Here is a 14,331-nt window from a genome sequence, read left to right on the forward strand (position 1 = left end):
AGAAGGTGAGAGGGGTGAGGGTGGGACATAGCTGTGCATGTGATGGCAGAGAGGCGTAGGAGCAGAAGGAAGGTCAGTGGAACATTCTCGTGTGACTCCACCCCAACATCCTCCAGTTCCACCTCTGCGGGGTCATTTTATGGGACATATTGGTGGTATCTGTCTGATGTTGTAAAATGGTTCCAACATGCCCAAGTGACTGTGAATTTGTGCATCCTATCTTGAGAGATATGAATTAATTCTTCCATGTTTTTTATGTGCGAGACCCTCACCAACCATTCCCTGATTGTCGGTGCATTTTTAGAGCACCAATGATTTGGTATGCAAACCTTAGCTGTGTTCACCATATGCATGGCTAGCGATTTGTAGTAATTTTTTTTTTTTTGATAGGATAGTATGATGTAAGAGGAACTGTGCAGGATAGTAATGTAAGGTAAATTTCCTTTTTTATTGTTATTTACACCTTTTTATGCTCTTGTATGGCTACTTTTCCAACTATTGCATGTATCATATTGGTATCCAGTTCTGGACTACCTATATTTCCATGTGTGTCTGTAAAATCATATCTTTTTGTGCATCTCTCAGATTTCTCAATCTCCTGTCATTGGTTCAATTAGAGTCCACTTGCTTAATTGGATTTCACTCTTATGAACAAAACAACACATTACTTTAAAATGAATTGCCCCAAAATAATTCCAATATATTTGTATATTATTCATTAATCATAAAACAATAAGTACTGTATGGTATATACTGTATGTTCTGCACATACAAACCTTTAATAAATAACCAAAACCATATTAAAAACATTTCTGTTAAATGTAAGACTAAATGTAATTACTATTGTCTTATTTATATAAATTGTCTCTTTGCACTAGGATCTTACCTCCACTTGTTAGAATTCAAGTCATATACATATATGAATGGCATAACTAACAGCCTTTACTGGGCTTTCTGTCCTTTTTAACTGTCTCTAGTTGCAAACATTTATATGATCCAACATCCAGTTATTTCATTATCTACACTATTTCATATCGTGGCATGTTTAGTACAGATGCAATGTGTCTACAAACATTATTTGTATCAGCAGTTAAATACATCTATGAAAAATAGGGATGAGCCACATGTACCTGGGTTCAATTTGAGGTGAATTCAGTGAATTTTACTGAAGTTTGGGTCCTGAATCTGAGCCCCTTTGAAGTCAAGGCCCGCTAGAAAAAGCTTTTCAAACAAATCCCATATGGGGCTGGGCACAGTGGGGTTCACTCTAAAAATTCACACCAGACCCTTATCCTTGTTGAGGGACTGGTATGGATGTCAAGGGCGACCCATGCAAAAAAAAAAAAGCATGTGATCCTTCAGATTTCATACCAGACCCATCTGGTTTGGATTTTAGGAGGGAACCCCATGCAAAACAAAATAACAAAAAAAAATTAGGTCCCCACCATATTCCATACCAGACTCTTATCTGCGCATATGGGTTGGCAGGCCAGGAAAAGCATAGGGACAAATATGCACCCCATGCTGAAACATGCCAGGCCATATGTCCTCAACATAGTGGGGCACCTAGCCAGAGGGGACCCTCCTAGTGAAATACCTTGTCCTCATGTCCCACTACAATAAAAAATCTTGCCAACTGCAGTCACAATCGAGTCCCATTCCTCTTTTGCCACAGAGTAACATCTCCAAGTTCCTGCCACTAAAAGTAAATGAAGTAGTGGGTCTTCCTGGTGATGTCATTGCCCAAATTTGGACATGGCCATGTGTGGGCAATGTCATTGCCCAAATATGGCCACATGGCCATACTTGAACAGTGATGTCAGCTCTATCCTTACCCCTTTGCTTACATGGCCACAAATACCCAGACTGGGTGATGTCACTGGTTGCTAAGAACAGGGCAGATGAGTGCATGCGCGGCTTGCTAAGATGGCGGACGCTTAGGATCTGAGCTCCAGCATCGGCCTGCACGTCTGAACCTCCCGCTACGCATCTATAGCAGCCCAGATCCGGGAGACTAATCACCCGCTTGGGGAACCTTACAGCTACCTTCTGATCCTTATATGGGGAAGATCGGTGACCAGAGGCACGTTTTCCAGAGGCAAGCTTCACAGGCCGCAACCAGGCCCACCCAGTCTATGGATCGTTTCCTCCGTAGGCCACAATCCCCGGCCTCGAGTACACCGCCGCCTGCCGCGATCCTGACTGACACAACCCCGCTGAATGATCTCCTTGCTGCAGACCATTCACAGCACTCACAATCTTCATATCCACCTGCATCTCCTACAATGTCATTGCCAGTGACAGTGGATGTGTTGGACACTAAGCTGCAGGCTCTGCTTCAAAGCATTACCCAGACTATAACCAAAGAGGTAAGCAAGCTTGCTCATGGGCTCAGAGGGGAGATTGACCAACTGGGGGAACGTACAGACACTCTGGAGTCCAAATTTGATGACATGGTGCACTATGTTCATGCATTAGAGGAAGAAAATGTCAGTTTAAAAAATGCAGTTACACAACTGCAGATGCAGCAGGAGGACCTCGAAAATAGGGAACGACGTCAAAACCTACGGATCCGAGGGGTCCCTGAAACCATCCCTGATAAGGAAATCCGACCCTACCTCTTGGCCCTCTTTGTTACATTGGCACCCCACATTCCTGATATAGACTGGCGCCTCGATAAGGCACACAGGTCATTGGCTCCTAAACCTCCCCCAGGTGCTAATCCCAGGGACATTATTGCACGCTTTCATTTCTTCGAGAGCAAGGAAGCTCTGACCATTGCCACCCATAATAGGTCCCGGGTAGAATTTAAAGGTGCGAAGATCCAAATCTTCAACGATCTATCACTTATTACCCTGGGTAAACGCCGTGCCCTACGCCCAGTCACCTCTCATTTACAGCAAGTTCCATATAGATGGGGTTTCCCATTTCGTTTGTCCGTTACCAAGGATGGAACAAAACACTCCATGAGAGATCTACAGGAATGTGAGGCCTTCATCAAAAACCTGGGCCTCCCCCCAATACCGGATGAAGATCTACAGATCCAGATCCCATCCTCTCGACCCTTGTCTACACCTGCAAAGATCTGGACCCCGGTTCGTCAGAGGCCGCGGAAGGCTCCTATCACCCCCCAAAGAGCTGCGCCATCCAAAGGCCTCACTTGAGACTGCCTTGAAGTCCATCCTCTGGTCTCCCTCTAATATGTAAGTCGTGTTATCTTTTCGGCTTACATATCTCCGGACTTTGAGTTCAAGGTCCTCAGTTATATTCTAGTTGCACCAATTACATATGATCCTCGTCTTTATGACCATATAAATGTTATAGGTGGACTGTTTCCTAACCACTCTGTTATCTGATGTTCGGATTGGGCTGAGGCCTCTGTGGCTGATCTTGTAGGCTGCCATGCCCCCTTTTTTACCATCATGGTCACGATCTGGGACCGTGACCCCCTGAGGTACCACCTCTCCTCAAGTTTTTCATCTCTTTTTTTTTTTTTTTTTTACTATGAATCCTTTTTGATCCTACTCCGGTTTTTTTTTTTTTTTCTTTTTAATTTTATCTTTGGTTATTTTTTTCTTTTGTTTTTTTACACCCACAGTTTATGTATGGGATCTTTTTTTGATCCAAAACCAGAAAACAGAGGCGTACATAACCTTTCGCCTTTTGATCATTTAATTATGTATAATGCTTTTGTTAAAATGTTTTATACATCATGGTATACACATTTTTGCTGTTTTATGATTGTAACAAGGGCTTTGCCCCTAAGGTTGAGATATGGCTGTATGTATATTTTCCTGCAATGTTAAAGGTTTGGGCTCCATACGCAAGCATTGGCAAGCGCTGAAGGAGTTCAAATCCTCAAAGGCTGAAGTGATCATGGTTCAGGAGACTCATTTTAAGGCAGAAGACACATTTAAATTAGCCTCCAGACAATTCCCTACTGCCTTTAGAGCATCGGACCCATCTGGGAAGGCTGGCATAGCTATTTTACTGAAACATTCCTCTTCCACTCAGGTTAAATCCTCTTACCTGGATCCTCAGGGCAGATTTGTTCTCCTGAGTTGTGGTCACAAAAATATCTCCTTCACCCTAGCCAATGTATATGCACCTAATATGGGACAAATTGGGTTTTTGGAAACGTTTTTTGAGCATCTTTAACCTTTCTACCAACCCTTCATGGTCATTGGAGGAGATTTCAATGTATGTATGTCACCAACTAAAGATAGATTCGCCCTTTTCTCGCATAGCCTGCCCCCACAGATCCAGAAGCTGTCTACTGCATTTTGCAAACTGATAAGAACCCATAATTTATTTGATACATGGAGGGTGAAACATTCAACGGCCAAACAATTTACGTTCTACTCCCCACCCCATAAACTATATACAAGATTAGTCCTAGATCTTTTCCTATCTGCACCCACACCTAGAACCTGCCATTGGCGCCTCAATGAGTCTCTTCTTAATGTCCCTGAGATTCACCTTCAACTACAACAAAAGTTAATCGAGTTCTTCGAACTTAATGAGGGTTCAGTCTCTGGGGCGTCCTCTCTGTGGGAGGCCCATAAGGCTTTCTTCAGAGGGGAGTGCAGCTCTGTAGGCTCTCAATATAAACGAGATTGTGAACTTCAAAGGTCATCCCTTTTAAATGACCTAGCCAAAGCAGAGGAACGCTTACTCAGTCTCCCTACGGTGACACACCTCAGAATTGTGGTCTCAATACGTAATAGCATCAAGTCCTTGGACCTGACTAAATTTGCCAAATCCACTCTATGGTCCAAGCAAAAATTCTATGAGTATGCCAATAAAACCCCGTAGAATGTTGGTCAATAAACTAAAACCTAGAACCTTAACTTCTACCCCTGATTATCTATTGCAATCCAATGGTGAACCCACGTATTGTCCCTGTTAATATGTCCAAAGTCTTCGGTGATTTTTACCAGAGACTGTATAACTGCTTATCTACAGACCCGAATTCCCAATTCACCCAAGAAAAATTTGACACCTTTCTAGAACCTTTGGAACTCCCTACAATTTCTACTGAGGACCATCTGGGACTTAATGCTCCCAATTCTGTTGAAGAAATCACTAAAGTTGTAAATCAGCTCCCCAACCACAAATCCCCCGGGTCCAATGGACTCCCTTACTCCTACTATAGAAGGTTTCTTCCGGTCCTGATGCTCCATATGGCTAATCTTTTTACCTACCTAATGTCAGGGACACTCCCTCATTCCCAATTCCTACACGCCTTTTTCACGGTCATTCCGAAGGCAGATAAAGACCTCTCACTGCCTGATAACTATCGCCCCATTGCCCTTTTAAACTCTGATTATAAAATTTTTACTAAAATCTTGGCCAACAGACTTTCTCTACTTCTTCCATTGCTTATACATAGGGACCAGGTAGGGTTTGTCCCAACTAGACACGCAGGAGATAACACCAGGCGAACAATTGATCTCATTGATCTCCTGACGAAAACTAAGAAACCTGCTTTAGTCCTTAGTCTGGACGCGCAAAAGGCATTTGACCATCTGAACTGGTCATTCATGTTTGCTATTCTGCATAGATATGGTTTCTCTGGTCCCTTTATTCAGGCCCTGAAAGCACTATATTTCACACCCACGTCCCAAGTGCAGATGGCCTCCCATGTCTCTCCATCATTCACTCTGAGTAATGGTACACATCAGGGGTGCCCCCTATCTCCCCTGCTTTTCATTCTTAGTCTGGAACCCTTGGCAGAAGCTATTCGATCCCACCCAGACATAAGGGGGGTGGCGTTGAGGCATCGGGATTACAAACTGTCACTTTTTGCGGATGACATTTTATTGACATTAACTCATCCTCACATTTCACTTCCCTCGTTGCATACAACCCTAACCCAATTTGGCAATATATCCGGTTTTAAAATCGACTCGTCCAGAACTGAAGCTCTCCCTATTAATATTTCAACAGATACACTCTTGAATTTAAAAGAAAATTTTAAGTACCGCTGGTGTCCTCAGTCACTAAAGTACCTTGGAGTTCACTTAACCTTTTCTTATTCTACACTTTTTTCAGGCAAACTTCCCCCTATGTTTATAGAAATTAATAATTTACTGAAAACATAGACAAACCTCCCTCTATCCCTCCTAGGTAGGGTGAATGTTCCCGAAATGTCAGTGCTCCCCAAACTTCTATATCTTTTTGAAACCCTTCCGGTAAAGATCCCAATGTCTCAACTGAAACTCCTTCAGAGAAATTTTCTAAATTTTATATGGAATAACAAGTCCCATAGAATAGCCGGCTCGATTCTCTTTGCAACCTCAGCCAGAGGGGGCTTAGGGACACCAGACATATTCAAATACGCACTTGAGAGCTATAACCTCTTGGACATCTAGATGTGCCCCTAATCGATGGTATGAGATTGAGATGAGCATTACAGTACTGGCTCATCAATGCTGTATGTTATGGCCATCTCCTGACAAATCTACCTCCCAACTGTGTAGAATCTGTTTAAATCCAATACTGTTCATGCTTTCAATCTGGAAAAGCTGTTAAGGTAAATACTCACTCACATCTCCATGTTCTCCTTTAATAAATATCACCTTCAACCCAGAAATTCCTGACAGCCTATCTTATGAAGCTATGCTACCTTGGACAAAGGCAGGAATATTCCAGCTACGCCATGTAGTTCATCCAGTGACACACAAACTCTACAATTTCTCTGAATTACAATCTAAATACGAAATCCTGAAGAATCTTTTCTACTCTTTCCTACAAATCAAACATTTTTTCTCCAAAAAAGCACCACAATTGACTTTAACTATACCTACGGAATTTGAACTGACATGTTCCAGAGACCCCTATGAACCCCGCCTAATATCCACTATTTATAAAATTTTGCATGCTACCCCCATCATTGCTGAACATACTCAGTCCTATATGCGGAAATGGTTCCACATCTTAAATAGATCCATTACATTACAGGAATGGAGGGTAATCTGGGACGCTACTTCTAAGATATCCAGATGTGTGACCCAAAAAGAGACTGCCTATAAAATTTTAATGTTTCGGTACAGGACTCCAGAATTCTTGTTGAAACATAAACTGACAGCTGGTCTGTGCTGGAGGTGTGGTAAGTCCATAGGCACCCACTATCATATTTTCTGGGAGTGCCCCTTACTATCACCCTTCTGGACACAATCCACGCACTCTTGGGAAGGGTCCTAGACCTTTCCATTCCTTTCCAACCCATACATCTTCTGTTGGGCCTTCCAATCCCAAAAATGTCTAAACCTCGTAGGAAACTGATGGCCTTTATCTTACTGGCAGCTAAACGGGCCATACCTCAATGTTGGCTAGCCAATACCCCTCCTACTTTTGCACAATTTCTAACTATCATAGCAGACATTCGTAGGATGTAACATCTTACAGCTGAAATTGAGGAATCCCTTCCTAGTTTTGACAAGGTTTGGGGGACATGGGATGCCTCCGAATACAACCTGGAGAAATCTTAATAGTCATGAATAAATGCTTTTGACAGATCTGATCTCTGATAAAACAATCAGTCAAAAGTTTAAAAAGTTTGTCGATGAACTTATTCTGCAACATATATGTCTTTTTCTCACCGTGATGTGTATACATTGACTGTTAATCATTTGACATCATATTTGTATCCCTAATGTATAAAGTATGTTATGTTTCAGTTTCCCTGGGATGGAACTCCCTTTTATGTCCTTTCTTCCTGTGAAGATGTATGATGATATGTCCTTGTTACATTTTGAAAATATTCAATAAATAAACAATTTTTTAAAAATAACAGGGCAGGTGGCAACCATTGCTTCCTTAACAACTTCAAACAGGAAGCTGTCATATATAGTAGTTGTAGAAATACAGATAATATACAAGACATTCAGCTGTTGCCAAATAAGCAAAATGTTCAGTGTTTGGGAAAATGCCTAAATAGGCAAAGTGTGTTCAGACTGAACCTTGAGCTCATCCTTAATGACAAACAGCCCTTTAAAATGTGATGACTTCCAAATCCTTGGTGCCGGGTGAGTTCATTTTTAACACAATTCCCACCTTTACCATTCCTTTCTTGGTATAAAATTAAACAGATCATACACATGTAACTCTCTTCTAAGAGTTAAAATTCCCCCTGCATCTGCAATGGTAAGAATAAAGGTAAAAACAAGCTCTTTGTGAAATTCAAATTTCAAAAACTCTTGCTCAAATAAAACACTACAAAGCATTTTGACTGTTAGAACATAAAAGGTATTTGTTTTGTTGCACATTGCCCAGGGTTTTTTTTTTTTTTTTTTTTACAAAATTTTGGTAGATTAGATCATTTCAAGGAAACTTATTCTTTGCCTTGCACAGTTCTCCCACTTTCAAACTTAAGATAACTTCATCAGATTGGGAAATAATGATGACAATTCCAACTGCAAGCATTTCATGCCATCCAACAAGCCACCACCATGATTCTGATATATACAAACCATTCCTCTGGGGATTGACAATCCAAGAAATGTTCCTCTCCTTACCCAGAACAGGTTGCAGCAATGACATAACTTAGAATAACCATTGTTCCTTATTAATTTGAAAACAAAATGCTCCCAGCTGATGTCCAGCTACCACTAGTACCTAACCTACTTCTCCACCCCCAACAAACACCCATACTCCCCTCATGCCCCCACCACATGATGCCCCCAACCTCCAAAACCTGAACAATTCTCCATACCAGTCCATCTTTACCCCCTCATATGTGGACTAGTACCAAAACTTGTTCCTCAAACTATGTACTCAACCTTAATCTCTACTACTCTTTGAAATCAATCCACCAACATTTGGAACAACCCAACTGCACCCTTTATTATTTGTATCTGTATTACCAGAAAGAATAGCAGAACTCACATTTTGTTTTGACAAACACAAACTTTTTAAAAAAATCAGTTTTTTTAAGCTATAAGATATGTATACATACAATGATTCTATAATTTTCCCTTTTTAGAGGTCAGTATTGCACCCATCTTCATTATTATAGTTTAGCAAATAGGCACACTATTTTTGGTTTAATATTTTGTGCATTCAGTATGAGATTCCAAGTAGATATTGCAGTATTCTGTGTACATTGGCATAATAAAATTCATAATAAATGATACATTGGCAAATACGTCAGGTCAAGGAACAGGGTTCTGGAGTTCAATTTGGGGATTTGGAGTTTCATGGTGAGGACTAGAAAAAAAGACTGAGATGCAAACAAGCACAACAAAATACACCAGGAACTGAAAATACCATTACATACCAGGAAATTGATGGAGTGGCATACATGTACACAGAGGGATGGGCAGTGTTGCAAAATCCCTATGTGCAGGGATTATGTTCAAAAAGAGAAGAAACCCTAATCAACAAATTCCATTTTTGACTGTTTGCTGTAGATTGTTTGTTTTTGTTTTTGAATAAACATGATACAGTTTTCAACTTGGAAGTGTCTTAATAATTGCAAAATGTAATTCTGTAATTATTTTTTATTTGTTTATTGAAAATACAGAATGTTTAACATATAACTATTGGCCAATCATACAAATCTGAGCATAGCTTAAATGGATATGTATTAAAATGGTCCTGGATTGAAAGATTATTTTTCTCCTTGGATTTAGGATTCCCAGCACTGCAGTTGATCCATATGGATTTTGAACATAATGTATCCCTGAGTAAAAGAGCAAGCTTTTAGCCAGGATATGTCTTTTTAGGTTTGCACATTAAAATTACCAGGAAAAATTCTAATTTCAATACTTGTTATGAATTATAATTCTGTTTTATCTCGCTGACTGTGTTATCTCAACAATGAAAGACAATGAATAAATTACATTAAAATGCATTTAGGATAGAGACTATGTTCTTTATTCGCCCTTTGCTTACATTGTTACTGACAACAAGGAAAGTTATTTCTAAGATTTAAATGTCAACTACTGTAATAAAAACTGACCTGTCTAATGCTATGTTTTTAGTAGTTTCTCAGACTGTGATAATCATATGCTATTTAATATGATATGGTAATCAGTCACATGCACTGATCTTTAGGAAGAACAGCTGTGTTAGTAAAGGCATTGTGTTTTCATTTAACAAATAATAATATGTACATTTGTAAAATATCTGTTAACTTGGTTTACCTAATTTGGCATAATGGTCAAGTTAGTTGCTAAATATTTACTATAGTTGCACATCTTTAAATTGTTTGCTTGCAAAAAGAATTTGTACAGGCATGACCCAAATTGAACTAAAACTTTGCCTTTCCCCTCCTATGTTGGCACAAAATATCAGTTCTCTTGGTTTACCTAATTTGGCATAATGGTCAAGTTAGCTGTTAAATATTTACTATAGTTGCACATGTTTAAATTGTTTGCTTGCAAAAAGAATTTGTACAGGCATGACCCAAATTGAACTAAAACCTTGCCTTTCCCCTACTGTGCCAACATAAGGTTTTTTACCTTGGTTTTTAAATTGCTCCTATAGTGAAAAACAACTTTTGTTACTCCTTAAGATATCATAATCAGACTTCTAAAATTCTTGTAGATGCAACTGCTGGAAACTTGGTTCTATTAACACTGGCATGCTCCCAGAATTACATTTTCCAACAGATGCTTTTCTACATACAGTGTATGCACAGGTTCTTGGTAGTAAAGGCTTTTTTTGTTGAAGGAGAAATCAATGTAATCATGCATAGGGACATAAATGGGTGGAGATAGCTGGAGCTGTGTGATCTATAAATCAGGGCTGATAACACTGCCTGGGATCTCAGAGCAGCAATCATAAATAAATAGATTCAGTAAACAGCTCAAACAGGAAGTTAGAAACACATTTTTGGCAGATCAACAGATTATTTTTACAAAGCTTGGAGATATATGGCAGGGACGTGCAGTCAGGGGAGGCAGGTGAGGCAGGGCCTCACCTGCCATGAACTTTTTTTTGTTAAATTGAGCTTCGAGGGTCGTAGCTCAGCGACCTAGGATCATATTTGGGGAATATGTAGCCTAAGTGCTACCCCACCACTGGTAAAAATTTGGGGCTCCTACGACTTATGGTTCCAGAGATATGGGGCTCCTTGTGCAGCCTGTCACAAACCAAATACATAGCAGCCACTTTAACCGGTTCCCGACCGTCTCACATACTTTTACTGCGGTACAATGGCACCACTGCACGAAACTCTGTACCCGTACGCTTTTGCCGGCAGGGGGCGTGACCATCGGATTTGTTCCAGAACCGATCAATCTTCGGGTCCAGGCCAATGATTTCTGGCCTGGACCTGCTGATGGGTTCTGGCGAATGAAATGCTTCCCCTGCCTGTAAGTGTAAACACAGGCAGGGGAAGTGATGTCATCTACCCTCATGGAATTCCTGTTGGTTCTAGATAGAGGAGAGAGGATATCTAACTGTAGGTTGCACCAACACTACACTAACACCAGTACACGTAGGCACATTTTTCACCCCCGGATCACCCCCCCGATCACCCCCCCCTGGTTAACTCCTTCACTCCCTGTCACAGTGTCACCAAGTGCAGTTTTCAGATTTTTCACTGATCACTGTACTGGTGTCATTTGTGACTTCAATCAGCATTAGGGCACTTAGTAGTAGGCCTAAGAAACTAGAAGCTACAAGCATTTCATGACTTCGGTTGCGCTGGATATAAACAGCGCCATTGGGAAATTGGGAAAGCATCTTATCACACCGATCTTGGTCAGATTCTTTGAGGGCAGAGGAAAGTTCTAGAGTCCAATAGACCCCCATTTTAAAAAAAAAAAGAGTACCTGTCACTACCTATTGCTATCATAGGGGATATTTACATTTCCTGCGATAACAATAAAAAATATTTTTTTTTAAATGTAAGGAACAGTGAAAAAATAAAATAAAAAAGCAAAATAAATAATATATTTTTTTTTAAAAAAAGCACTACTGCTCCCCATGCTAGCGCACAATGACAAACGCAAGCATTGGTCCAGTGTCATAAGTAAACAGCAATTGCACCATGCATGTGAGGTATCACTGTGAACGTCAGATCGAGAGCAGTAATTTTAGTGGTAACCTGTAAAGGCTTTTAAAAATGTATGTAGTTTGTCGCCGCTGCACAGTTGTGCGCAATTTTAAAGCATGTCGTGTTTGGTATCTATGTACTCGGCATAAGATCATCTTTTATATTTTACCAAACATTTGGGCAATATAGTGTGTTTTAGTGCATTAAAATTCAAAAAAGCATTTTTATCCAAAAAAAAATGTGTTTGAAAAATCGTTGTGCAAATACTGTGTGAAAAAAAACTGCAACACCCACCATTTTAATCTGCAGGGCCCTTACTTTAAAAATATATAGATAATGTTTGGGGGTTCAATTATTTTTCGAGCAAAAAATAAAATATTCTTTCACGTAAACAAAAAGTGTCACAAAGGGCTTCGTCTTCAAGTGGTTAGTGACCCTGTAACTTTGATAACTTTTGTCCAATAATTCAGAGCGAGGCATGGAACTTTCCATGACTGCGCCACAGCCAGAAAGGCTGGCATCTGTGGTCATTACCTTCCATGACAGTGGAAGAAAAGACCTTCCCTGTACCAGATTCTGGTCTACTAACCACCAGGCGAGACTTCCTCGAGCCTTGGGGGTTATGATCATGCAGGAATCCATAACCTGCATCTTCCTGCTCCATGCAGACAGAATGTTCTGCTGCAATGCTCTGGAATGGAACTGGGCATATGGAATTGCCTTGAATGAGGAAACCATCCTAATACAGAGTCGGACAGACGGGCATCTCTTTCAGCTTACCTGCCAAACCTGATCCTTTAGGGCCTTGACCCTTCTTGGAGGCAAGGATACTCTTGCCTGGACTGTGTCCATAACAAGGCCTAAGTATTCCAGACTTTAAACCGGTTTTAGGGCCAATTTCTCTGAATTTATGATGCTTCCGAGATGTTCCAGGAATTGTACCGTAAAGGTCACATTCCTTATCAAAACCTGCAGCGATTGATACCTGAGTAGGAGATCATCTAAGTAGACTGCAATCAAGATCCCTCAAGATCTTAGAAGACCCAGTATGGGTGCTAGGATCTTTGTGATGACCCGGGGGGCGGTTGCAAGCCCAAAGGTCGGAGCCACAAATGAAAATGTTGTTCCTCTATGACAAAGCGCAAAAGCCTTTGATGAGGCTGAAAAATTGGCACGTGTGGGTATGCATCCCTGATATCTATGGATGCCAGAAAATCTCCTTCTTGGAGAGAGGTCACAACAGAGCGGACTGATTCCATCTGAAAGGGCCGCACTGAGAAATAACAGGTCAGTGCTCTTAGATCCAGAATTGGTCTTATGTCGCCATTTGGCTTTGGAACCGTGAACAGATTTGAATAAAACCCTGTTCCCCTTTCGAGAAATGGGACCTCCATGTTCACTCCCTGCTGCCTTAAACAGTCTAGTGCTTGGAATGAAAGGTCCATGGGAACGCTGGACCTCACAAATCTTTGAGGAGGGTAAGAGTGTAATTCCAGCCTGTATCCCTGAGACACTGTGGAGATGACCCACCTGTCCTGAATTAGCATTCCCCACAATACCGCAAACTGCAACAACCTTCCCTTCACCCGCAGGAATCCCTTCACAAGAAAGATTTGGTGCCAGTATTAGCAGGCTTTTCGACCCACTGCCTCTTTTGGCCCTGGCCCTGCTGTTTACCTTTGGCAGCAGATCCCTGGTGCCGACGGAACTGCCTAGGCCCTGAAAAACCTGGGGAAATAGCGTGTGGCACCTTAAAAGAGGGCCGTGTAGCTTCCTTACAGGAAGGAGGTAACTCTTACCTCTAGATATCTTTTGGATGTGTAATGGAAATTTGTAAGTTCTGTATATAATTGTATTCTATTTTGTATGTATTGCACACTGCCCTCACTGTGCACACGGCACTAATAATGTTTACAGTACATGTTTACATTCTTTCGCGTCCTGATTAGCATTAGACTGCCTATGTAACGCCCCTACCATAAATGTACAATTGTAATATTAATGTGATACCTACGTAATCATGTGTATAAAAACCTTCAATTGCATCATAATAAAGCAGAACAGTTATTTGGAAAGTTGCAGAGCGTATCTTTTGTGTCTGTTCCCTACTGCAGTAGTTATTATTAATTTGGAACCACTAATCAATATGAGGATAGGAGTTGCCTCTCATCAATTTAACCAAGTCAGCATGGTGAGCTTTGCCTTAGGAGGGGATTCCAGGTGACCCTGAGTATCCAAAACGAGGAGCTTGAGATGATCCAGGAATTTCTGCTAATCAGCCGGCTGAGGTAAGCCTTTTGCTTACATTTGAGTTATCAGACTTC

This window comes from Aquarana catesbeiana, linkage group LG01 (assembly GCF_042186555.1).
Source record: "Aquarana catesbeiana isolate 2022-GZ linkage group LG01, ASM4218655v1, whole genome shotgun sequence".
NCBI classification, from domain to species: Eukaryota; Metazoa; Chordata; class Amphibia; order Anura; family Ranidae; genus Aquarana; species Aquarana catesbeiana.